Source organism: Hyperolius riggenbachi, chromosome 1, assembly GCF_040937935.1.
Source record: "Hyperolius riggenbachi isolate aHypRig1 chromosome 1, aHypRig1.pri, whole genome shotgun sequence".
NCBI lineage: Eukaryota > Metazoa > Chordata > Amphibia > Anura > Hyperoliidae > Hyperolius > Hyperolius riggenbachi.
The window spans coordinates 474,106,469-474,117,242 of record NC_090646.1 but is presented as its reverse complement, the minus strand read 5'-3'; positions in this window follow the sequence as shown (position 1 = coordinate 474,117,242).

Below are 10,774 nucleotides of genomic sequence, written 5' to 3'. Positions count from 1 at the left end.
TCACAGGTGGGTGGGATACATCACAGGTGGGATACATCACAGGTGGGATACATCACAGGTGGGATACAGGTGGGTGGGATACATCACAGGTGGGCTAGAGGTGGGTGGGATACATCACAGGTGGGGTACTGGTGGGTGGGATACATCACAGGTGGGATACATCACAGGTGGGGTAGAGGTGGGATACATCACAGGTGGGGTAGAGGTGGGTGGGATACATCACAGGTGGGGTACAGGTGGGTGGGATACATCACAGGTGGGGTACAGGTGGGTGGGATACATCACAGGTGGGGTACAGGTGGGTGGGATACATCACAGGTGGGTGGGATACATCACAGGTGGGTGGGATACATCACAGGTGGGATACATCACAGGTGGGATACATCACAGGTGGGGTACAGGTGGGTGGGATACATCACAGGTGGGCTAGAGGTGGGTGGGATACATCACAGGTGGGGTACTGGTGGGTGGGATACATCACAGGTGGGATACATCACAGGTGGGGTAGAGGTGGGTGGGATACATCACAGGTGGGGTACAGGTGGGTGGGATACATCACAGGTGGGGTACAGGTGGGTGAGATACATCACAGGTGGGGTAGAGGTGGGTGGGATACATCACAGGTGGGGTACAGGTGGGTGTGATACATCACAGGTGGGTGGGATACATCACAGGTGGGTGGGATACATCACAGGTGGGTGGGATACATCACAGGTGGGATACATCACAGGTGGGATACATCACAGGTGGGATACATCACAGGTGGGATACATCACAGGTGGGGTACAGGTGGGTGGGATACATCACAGGTGGGTGGGATACAGCACAGGTGGGGTACAGGTGGGTGGGATACATCACAGGTGGGGTAGAGGTGGGTGGGATACATCACAGGTGGGGTACTGGTGGGTGGGATACATCACAGGTGGGATACATCACAGGTGGGGTACAGGTGGGTGTGATACATCACAGGTGGGGTACAGGTGGGTGGGGAACAGGTGGGTGGGCCACGGGTGGGTGGGCAACACGTGGGTGACACAAATCCATAGCAAAAGTTGAATACATCACAAGCTTAAACAACAAGCCCCCCCCAAAAAACTTCTAGTCAACATACCCTCTGTGCCTTGCTGTCTCTTGCTCAAGTTCTCAAAGTCCTCCACATACAGCTTGGCAATTTTTTTCCACAGGCCTCTGCATTTTTTGATGTTGCTGTGGTCCGCATCCCCCTTGTCCCACAGGGCTGGTACCTGCTGCACCTGTAGGATGAGGTCTTCTGATGTGTAGGGCCTCACCCCCTCGCTATCAGACAGATCCTGCTCCATATTGCTGCCAAAGAGCTCCAGCATGAAGTCACTGCTGCTCCACTCTGTGAACGCTGGTGCCATGTGGTCCCCATCCAAAATGGCCACCATACCATAGAGTCTGCATAGGAAGTGTGGTACAACATCCGGTTTTTATAGCCAGTGTGTTGTGCGCTCTCCGGTTCTCATTGGTTTCCATTGGCCGGATGCAACATTCCGGCTCCGGTCCGGATACGTCAGCCGGACCAGCCGGACCAAAAAATAGCGCATGTTGGAACGGACGCCGGAGTCCGGATCCGGTCCGGCTCCGGTCCGGACGAAACGGACGCATGTGAACGGTCGCATAGACTTTCATTGCTATGCCGTGCGTCCGTTTCGTCCGGTCCGCATGCGGTCCGGCTCCGGCACGGCTCCGGCACGGCGATTCCGGATAGCAACCGCTAATGTGAACCGGGCCTAAGACTATCCAGTCTAGTGTACTATTAAACTCACTGATCTTGGTTACTAAAGTTAACATCATCAACACAGGTGGATATATCATCGCACTAAGTGTTGTTCAATTAAAGAGGAAGCGACACCCATGCTAACCAAAAAATAAAAAACACATATATAAGTAGATAATTACTAGTTCTACTTACATAACAGATGTATTGCGCTATCCACGTTATGATTTCTGTGTATTTTATAAAGGAAAAGCAGAAAATCCTTTCCCAGGCAGTGGCCATCTTGCTTAGATAATGCTGACATCATATCCACCCTGACTCTGGTTTTCCCCCCTCCCTCCTCTTGCTCATTGTTTATTCATTAGCTACCCTCCTCCCAGAGTCTTCAGACACTCCCACTGGGGTGTATACTAGGAACAGTACACTGTCTTATGTCATCATTGTGCGACTCAGTACAGCTGTGTTTACATCACAAAAGCAGGGTGATTTCAGAGCACACATTTTGTGTCTGCAGAGATCGGATTTCTGCTGTAGCTGCAGACAGGAAAAAGTAGCCAAAATGTTTCTAATGTTTGCAAAAGTTTATCTAATTTCTTGCATTACTGCTTGTTTTTTTTCTCTTTTTCAGAGAAAAAAAGGTACAGACCTGGCTACACTTATACTAGCGGGGGTACAGACCTGGCTACACTTATGCTAGCGGGGGTACAGACCTGGCTACACTTATGCTAGTGGGGGTACAGACCTGGCTACACTTATACTAGTGGGGGTACAGACCTGGCTACACTTATACTAGTGGGGGGTACAGACCTGTCTACACATACTATTGGGGGGGAACAGACCTGGCTACACTTATACTAGTGGGGGTACAGACCTGGCTACACTTATGCTAGTGGGGGTACAGACCTGGCTACACTTATGCTAGTGGGGGTACAGACCTGGCTACACTTATACTAGGGGGGGTACAGACCTGGCTACACTTATACGGGGGGGGGGGGTACAGACCTGGCTACACATATACTAGTGGGGGGACAGACCAGGCTACGCTTATACTAGTGGGGGGGTACAGACCTGGCTACACTTATACTAGTGGGGGTACAGACCTGGCTACACTTATACTAGTGGGGGTACAGACCTGGCTACACTTATACTAGTGGGGGGACAGACCAGGCTACACTTATACTAGTGGGGGGGTACAGACCTGGCTACACTTATACTAGTGGGGGTACAGACCTGGCTACACTTATGCTAGCGGGGGTACAGACCTGGCTACACTTATGCTAGTGGGGGTACAGACCTGGCTACACTTATACTAGTGGGGGTACAGACCTGGCTACACTTATACTAGTGGGGGGTACAGACCTGTCTACACATACTATTGGGGGGGAACAGACCTGGCTACACTTATACTAGTGGGGGTACAGACCTGGCTACACATACTATTGGGGGGGGGAACAGACCTGGCTACACTTATACTAGTGGGGGTACAGACCTGGCTACACTTATACTAGGGGGGGTACAGACCTGGCTACACTTATACGGGGGGGGGTACAGACCTGGCTACACTTATACTAGTGGGGGGACAGACCAGGCTACGCTTATACTAGTGGGGGGGTACAGACCTGGCTACACTTATACTAGTGGGGGTACAGACCTGGCTACACTTATACTAGTGGGGGTACAGACCTGGCTACACTTATACTAGTGGGGGGACAGACCAGGCTACACTTATACTAGTGGGGGGGTACAGACCTGGCTACACTTATACTAGTGGGGGGGTACAGACCTGGCTACACTTATACTAGTGGGGGTACAGACCTGGCTACACTTATACTAGTGGGGGAACAGACCTGGCTACACTTATACTAGTGGGGGTACAGACCTGGCTACACTTATACTAGTGGGGGGACAGACCTGGCTACACTTATACTAGTGGGGGTACAGACCTGGCTACACTTATACTAGTGGGGGTACAGGCCTGGATACACTTATACTAGTGGGGGAACAGACCTGGCTACGCTTATACTAGTGGGGGTACAGACCTGGCTACGCTTATACTAGTGGGGGTACAGACCTGGCTACACTTATACTAGTGGGGGTACAGACCTGGCTACGCTTATACTAGTGGGGATACAGACCTGGCTACACATACTATTGGGGGAACAGACCTGGCTACACTTATACTAGTGGGGGTTCAGACCTGGCTACACTTATACTAGTGGGGGGGTACAGACCTGGCTACACTTATACTAGTGGGGGTACAGACCTGGCTACACTTATACTAGTGGGGGTACAGATCTGGCTACACTTATACTAGTGGGGGTACAGACCTGGCTACACTTATACTAGTGGGGGAACAGACCTGGCTACACTTATACTAGGGGGGGGGGGACAGACCTGGCTACACTTATACTAGTGGGGGTACAGACCTGGCTACACTTATACTAGTGGGGGTACAGACCTGGCTACACTTATACTAGTGGGGGTACAGACCTGGCTACGCTTATACTAGTGGGGGTACAGACCTGGCTACACATACTATTGGGGGAACAGACCTGGCTACCCTTATACTAGTGGGGGTACAGACCTGGCTACGCTTATACTAGTGGGGGTACAGACCTGGCTACGCTTATACTAGGGGGGGGGGGTACAGACCTGGCTACACTTATACTAGTGGGGGTACAGACCTGGCTACACTTATACTAGTGGGGGTACAGACCTGGCTACGCTTATACTAGTGGGGGTACAGACCTGGCTACACATACTATTGGGGGAGCAGACCTGGCTACCCTTATACTAGTGGGGGTACAGACCTGGCTACGCTTATACTAGGGGGGGGTACAGACCTGGCTACACTTATACTAGTCGGGGTACAGACCTGGCTACGCTTATACTAGTGGGGGTACAGACCTGGCTACACATACTATTGGGGGAACAGACCTGGCTACCCTTATACTAGTGGGGGTACAGACCTGGCTACACTTATACTAGTGGGGGTACAGACCTGGCTACGCTTATACTAGTGGGGGTACAGACCTGGCTACACATACTATTGGGGGAGCAGACCTGGCTACCCTTATACTAGTGGGGGTACAGACCTGGCTACGCTTATACTAGGGGGGGGTACAGACCTGGCTACACTTATACTAGTCGGGGTACAGACCTGGCTACGCTTATACTAGTGGGGGTACAGACCTGGCTACACATACTATTGGGGGAACAGACCTGGCTACACTTATACTAGTGGGGGTACAGGCCTGGATACACTTATACTAGTGGGGGAACAGACCTGGCTACGCTTATACTAGTGGGGGTACAGACCTGGCTATGCTTATACTAGGGGGGGGGGGTACAGACCTGGCTACACTTATACTAGTGGGGGTACAGACCTGGCTACGCTTATACTAGTGGGGGTACAGACCTGGCTACGCTTATACTAGTGGGGGTACAGACCTGGCTACACTTATACTAGTGGGGGTACAGAAACAGAAGGTGCAGGAACCTTCAGTTATAGTCAGCCAGGTATAGTGCAGTTAGGTGCAGGAACCTTCAGTATAGTTAGCCAGGTATAGTGTAGCTAGGTGCAGGAACCTTCAGTATAGTTAGCCAGGTATAGTGTAGTTAGGTGTGGGTGCCTTCAGTATAGTTAGCCAGGTATAGTGTAGTTAGGTGCAGGAACCTTCAGTATAGTTAGCCAGGTATACTGTAGTTAGGTGCAGGAACCTTCGGTATAGTGTAGTTAGGTGTGGGTGCCTTCAGTATAGTTAGCCAGGTATAGTGTAGTTAGGTGCAGGAACCTTCAGTATAGTTAGCCAGGTTTAGTGTAGTTAGGTGCAGGAACCTTCAGTATAGTTAGCCAGGTTTAGTGTAGTTAGGTGTAGGGACCTTCAGTATAGTTAGCCAGGTATAGTGTAGTTAGGTGTGGGTGCCTTCAGTATAGTTAGCCAGGTATAGTGTAGTTAGGTGTGGGTGCCTTCAGTATAGTTAGCCAGGTATAGTGTAGTTAGGTGCAGGGACCTTCAGTATAGTTAGCCAGGTATAGTGTAGGTAGATTCAGACAGCCGCAAAATGTTACATGACGCAATCTACCAAATAGGCGGTCGCGATCTACCGGTAGATCGCAAACAACCTATTGGGCACCCCTGGTGTAGCCAGTAGGAGGCCGCAGCATAGGTAGCCAGGGATAGGTGTAGCCAGTAGTAGGTGGCCGCAGCATAGGTAGCCAGGGATAGGTGTAGCCAGTAGTAGGTGGCCACAGCATAGGTAGACAGGGATAGGTGTAGCCAGTAATAGGTGGCCGGAGCATAGGTAGACAGGGATAGGTGTAGCCAGTAGAAGGCCGCAGCATAGGTAGCCAGCATTAGGTGGCTGCAGCATAGGTAGCCAGGAATAGGTGTAGCCAGTAGTAGGAGGCCACAGCATATGTCGCCAGTATTAGTTGGCCACAGCATAGGTAGCCAGGGATACCCAACCCTACCTCTGGTTGCACATCATCACCTACATTTGCTGTATAACAAGCATTGAACAGTTGTTGCATAAAACCAAAGGTATATGCTTTCAAAGTCAGTGTCCAATTTCACAAAGTTAATTATTGTTCATTGACGACATAGTTTTCCTGTTTTTACAGGTTGTGTAAGAAATAAAATTTATTAAAAAATATTTCAGCGAAAGTTTTTACATTAAGTATAAAGTAGAAACAAAAATTACAAAACATTTACATTTTCATGGGAACAAGGAGACATTCAACTACAACATGAGGATTTTGCCCAAGAGTTTGTATCCACAAAATCTACCATGAAGCAAGAAGTCACTTTTTATCCTCATCCAACCTAATCAAATCCTAAGGTGGCTGCATCCACCGGTGTCCGTGTTTTCTTTAGTGCCCAGGCATCTCAGTGTCAGCACCGGTGCACTTAGTTCCTCTGTGCCGCCACACTGTCCTCTTCCGATACTGGTCTTGCTCTGTGACCCCTCCAATGTGACCGGTGCTAATGTCCACTGCTGCCGACATTTAACTTTTTCCCCCTCCATACTCTAAAATACATTAAAATACATACATAGCTCTCCTCCACTTTTTTTTTTTTTTTTTTTTACAAGAGACAGGATTAGTGTTAGACCTTACTGACAGTTATAAATATTTGAAAAGGATTATGGGAAGCAGCAGAACTTTTCTTACCCGGGGCTTCCTCCTGCCCTTGGCTAGTGTTAGGCAGAGGAGATGGGAGGTGAGCGTCAGGCAGAGGAGAGGGGAGGTCAGCGTCAGGCAGAGGAGATGGGAGGTGAGCGTCAGGCAGAGGAGATGGGAGGTGAGCGTCAGGCAGAGGAGATGGGAGGTCAGCGTCAGGCAGAGCAGATGGGAGGTCAGCGTCAGGCAGAGGAGATGGGAGGTAAGCGTCAGGCAGAGGAGATGGGAGGTCAGCGTCAGACAGAGGAGATGGGAGGTCAGCGTCAGACAGAGGAGATGGGAGGTCAGCGTCAGACAGAGGAGATGGGAGGTCAGCGTCAGGCAGAGCAGATGGGAGGTCAGTGCTAGGCAGAGTGGAAGGTTAGGCAGAGGAAAAGGGAGCTCAGTGTTTATGCATTACTGCGTTTCCTTATCCAACTGGGGCTTCTCTGCGCACCCGTTCCTTGTCCTCTCACACCGACTGCGTCGTCCACAGGCTTTTGATTTTCTTATCCCGCCGCCTCCAGTGTCCATGGTCTCTCCCTCCAACAGTGGCAGCATCCAAGGGGTCAAACGTTTTGGCATAGGATAGAGGGGGTGAGTGTTAGGCAAATAGGTAGGTTCCCCCAGTATAGGTATAGCCAGGTAATTCCCCCCAGTATAAGTGTAGCCAGGTAGTTTCCCCCAGTATAGGTACAGCCAGTAGATTCCCCCAGTATAGGTACAGCCAGTAGATTCCCCCAGTATTGGTATAACCAGTAGGTCCCCCCATTATAAGTATAGCCCCCAGTATGAGTGTAGCCAGGTAGTTTCCCCCAGAATAAGTGTAGCCAAGTAGGATTTTTCCAGTATAGGTATAGGCAGGTAGGTTCCCCCCAGTATGAGTGTAGGCTGGTAGGTCCCCCCAGTATAGGTGTAGGCAGGTAGGATTCCCCAGTATAAGTAATATAAGAGAGAGAGAGAGTGTGTGAGTGTGAGTGAGAGAGAGAGAGAGAGAGAGAGAGAGAGAGAGAGAGAGAGAGAGAGAGAGAGAGAGAGAGAGAGTGTGTGTGTGTGAGAGAGTGAGTGAGTGAGTGAGTGTGAGAGAGTGAGTGTAAGAGGGTGAGTGTAAGTCTTACCTTACAGCTCTGGCGGCTCCTCTTCTCCCGCAGGCTTCCCTTCGATGGCTCCTCTGCTCCGCGCAGGTTTCCCTCCGGCAGCTCCTCTGCTCCTCGCAGGCTTCCCTCCGGCGGCTCCTCTGCTCCCCGCAGGCTTCCCTCCGGCGGCTCCTCTGCTCCCCGCAGGCTTCCCTCCGGCGGCTCCTCTGCTCCCCGCAGGCTTCCCTCCGGTGACTCCTCTGCTCCCCGCAGGCTTCCCTCCGGTGACTCCTCTGCTCCCCGCAGTGAGAGTGAAAGTAAAATGTGAGCGAGTTTCAGAGTGAGTGAGTGTGCGACAGTGCGAGTAAGAGAGTGTGAGGGAGAGAGTATGAGGGAGGGTCACAGTGTGAGATTGAGTGTGTGAGAGTGAGAGAGTGTGTGTGAGAGAGTGTGAGGGAGTGAGAGTCAGAGTGTGAGAGTAAGAGATTGAGTGCAAGAGTGAGAGTGTGTGTAAGCCTTACTTTACAGCTCCGGCGGCTCCTCTTCTCCCCGCAAGCTTCAGGCTTCCCTCAGGCGGCTCCTCTTCTCCCCGCAGGCTTCAGGCTTCCCTCCGGCGGCTCCTATGCTCCCCGCAGGCTTCAGGCTTCCCTCAGGCGGCTCCTCTTCTCCCCGCAGGCTTCAGGCTTCCCTCCGGCGGCTCCTATGCTCCCCGCAGGCTTCCCTCTGGCAGCTCCTCTGCTCCCCGCAGGCTTCCCTCCGGCGCCTCCTCTTCTCTCTGCAGTGAGTGTGAGTGAAAGTAAGTGAGAGTGAGTTTGTGTGTGAGAGTGAGTGTGTGAGAGAGTGAGAGAGAGAATGTGAGGGAGAGAGTGTGAAAATGTGAGGGAGAGAGTGTGAGAATGTGAGGGAGAGTGTGTGAAAATGTGAGGGAGAGAGTGTGAGAATGTGAGGGAGAGAGTGAGTGTGAGGGTGTGGGAGAGCGTGTGAGTGACCCTTACCTTACAGCTCCTCTTCTCCCCGCAGGCTCACCTCTGGCGGCTCCTCTTCTCCCCTCAGGCTTCCCTCCGGTGACTCCTCTGCTCCCCGCAGTGAGTGAAAATAAAATGTGAGCGAGTTTCAGAGTGAGTGAGTGTGCGACAGTGCGAGTAAGAGAGTGTGAGGGAGAGAGTATGAGGGAGGGTCACAGTGTGAGATTGAGTGTGTGAGAGTGAGAGAGTGTGAGGGAGTGAGAGTCAGAGTGTGAGAGTAAGAGATTGAGTGCAAGAGTGAGAGTGTGTGTAAGCCTTACTTTACAGCTCCGGCGGCTCCTCTTCTCCCCGCAGGCTTCCCTCCGGCGGCTCCTATGCTCCCCGCAGGCTTCAGGCTTCCCTCAGGCGGCTCCTCTTCTCCCCGCAGGCTTCAGGCTTCCCTCCGGCGGCTCCTATGCTCCCCGCAGGCTTCCCTCTGGCAGCTCCTCTGCTCCCCGCAGGCTTCCCTCCGGCGGCTCCTCTTCTCTCTGCAGTGAGTGTGAGTGAAAGTAAGTGAGAGTGAGTTTGTGTGTGAGAGTGAGAGAGAGAATGTGAGAGAGTGTGAGGGAGTGAGAGTCAGCGTGTGAGAGTGAGTAAGTGTGAGAGAGTGTGAGGATGTGTGAGAGTGTGTGAGTGAGTGAATGTGAGAGAGAGTGTGAGGGAGTGAGAGTCAGAGTGTAAGTGTGGGAGAGAGTGTGAGGATGTGTGAGAGAGTGTGTGAGGGAGTGAGAGTCAGAGTGTGAGAGTGAGTGAGTGTGCGTGAGAGTGAGAGTCAGAGTGTAAGTGTGGGAGAGAGAGTGCGAGGATGTGAGAGTGAGTGTGCATGAGATAGTGAGAGTGAGTGAGAGTCAGAGTGTGAGTGTAAGTGTGAGAGAGTGCGAGGTTGTGAGAGAGTGTGAGGGAGTAAGTCAGAGTGTGAGAGTGAGTGGCCAGTGGTCCCCCCCCTCCCAGGATAAGTGTAACCAGTGGTTCCCCACCCCCCTGGATTAGTGTAGCCAGTGGTCCCCCCCCCCCCCAGGATAAGTGTGCCAAGCGTGTAGCCAGTGGTCCCCCCCCCCAGGATAAGTGTGCCAAGCGTGTAGCCAGTGGTCCCCCCCCCCCCAGGATAAGTGTGTAGCCAGTGGTTTCCCCCCTCCCCCAGGATAAGTGTTGCCAGTGGGTCCCCCCCAGGATAAGTGTGGCCAGTGGGTCCCCCCCAGGATAAGTGTGGCCAGTGGGTCTACCCCCAGGATAAGTGTGGCCAGTGGGTCTCCCCCCAGGATAAGTGTAGCCAGTGGGTCCCCCCCAGGATAAGTGTAGCCAGTGGGTCCCCCCCAGGATAAGTGTGGCCAGTGGGTCCCCCCCAGGATAAGTGTGGCCAGTGGGTCCCCCCCAGGATAAGTGTGGCCAGTGGGTCCCCCCCAGGATAAGTGTGGCCAGTGGGTCCCCCCCAGGATAAGTGTAGCCAGTGGGTCCCCCCCAGGATAAGTGTAGCCAGTGGGTCCCCCCCAGGATAAGTGTAGCCAGTGGGTCTCCCCCCAGGATAAGTGTAGCCAGTGGGTCCCCCCCAGGATAAGTGTAGCCAGTGGGTCCCCCCCAGGATAAGTGTAGCCAGTGGGTCCCCCCCCCCAGGATAAGTGTAGCCAGTGGGTCCCCCCCCCCAGGATAAGTGTAGCCAGTGGGTCCCCCCCCAGGATAAGTGTAGCCAGTGGGTCCCCCCCCCCCAGGATAAGTGTAGCCAGTGGGTCCCCCCCCCAGGATAAGTGTGGCCAGTGGGTCCCCCCCCCAGGATAAGTGTGGCCAGTGGGTCCCC